At 39.8% G+C, this 623-nt stretch overlaps 1 pseudogene; it reads left to right on the forward strand.

Moving 5' to 3' along the window:
• The first annotated feature begins 244 nt into the window (after positions 1 to 244).
• LOC102413024 lies at positions 245 to 623 on the forward strand (annotated as a pseudogene).

Here is a 623-nt window from a genome sequence, read left to right on the forward strand (position 1 = left end):
AAATGGCAACCCACTCCAGTATTCTTGCCTGAAGAATCCCATGGACAGAGGAACCTATCAAGCTACAGTCCATGGGGTCGTAGAGAGTCAGACATGACTGAGCGACTTCACTTTCACTTTCACTTTAAAGCTATACAGAAAACCCAGACTGACTTATGAAGAGTCTAAACACATATAAAATCTTGGGGGGCAAAATGCTATAAACCTTCCAAGGATAAAAGTTAAGTAAGGAACTGGATATTGCATGTACAGATGGCATCACCTGGAATTTGAGAAGCTGCACGAGGGTATTGGAGGCCTGACAATAGGCGAGAACAAACTAAGAGGGGAGGATTCCAGGAATGTATTCCACATAGCCAGCCAAAAAAAGCTTTAAGGTTAAAAATAAAGCAAAACCAGTTACCACCAACCTTAAGAAGATAAACATTGTGAATGATGAAAAAGTTAACAGAGTGAATAAAGCTTTTATAGATATACAAAAGGAACTGGCAAACTTCTCAAAAGGCCTTTCCCTTGAACCCCTGCAGAAACAACTGATATCTCAGCAGTGTCATGAAAATGTACCAGTTAATGTTGATGAAGCTACAAGATTAATGGCTCACTTGTAATACACTGATGATGCA

Source organism: Bubalus bubalis, chromosome 22, assembly GCF_019923935.1.
Source record: "Bubalus bubalis isolate 160015118507 breed Murrah chromosome 22, NDDB_SH_1, whole genome shotgun sequence".
NCBI lineage: Eukaryota > Metazoa > Chordata > Mammalia > Artiodactyla > Bovidae > Bubalus > Bubalus bubalis.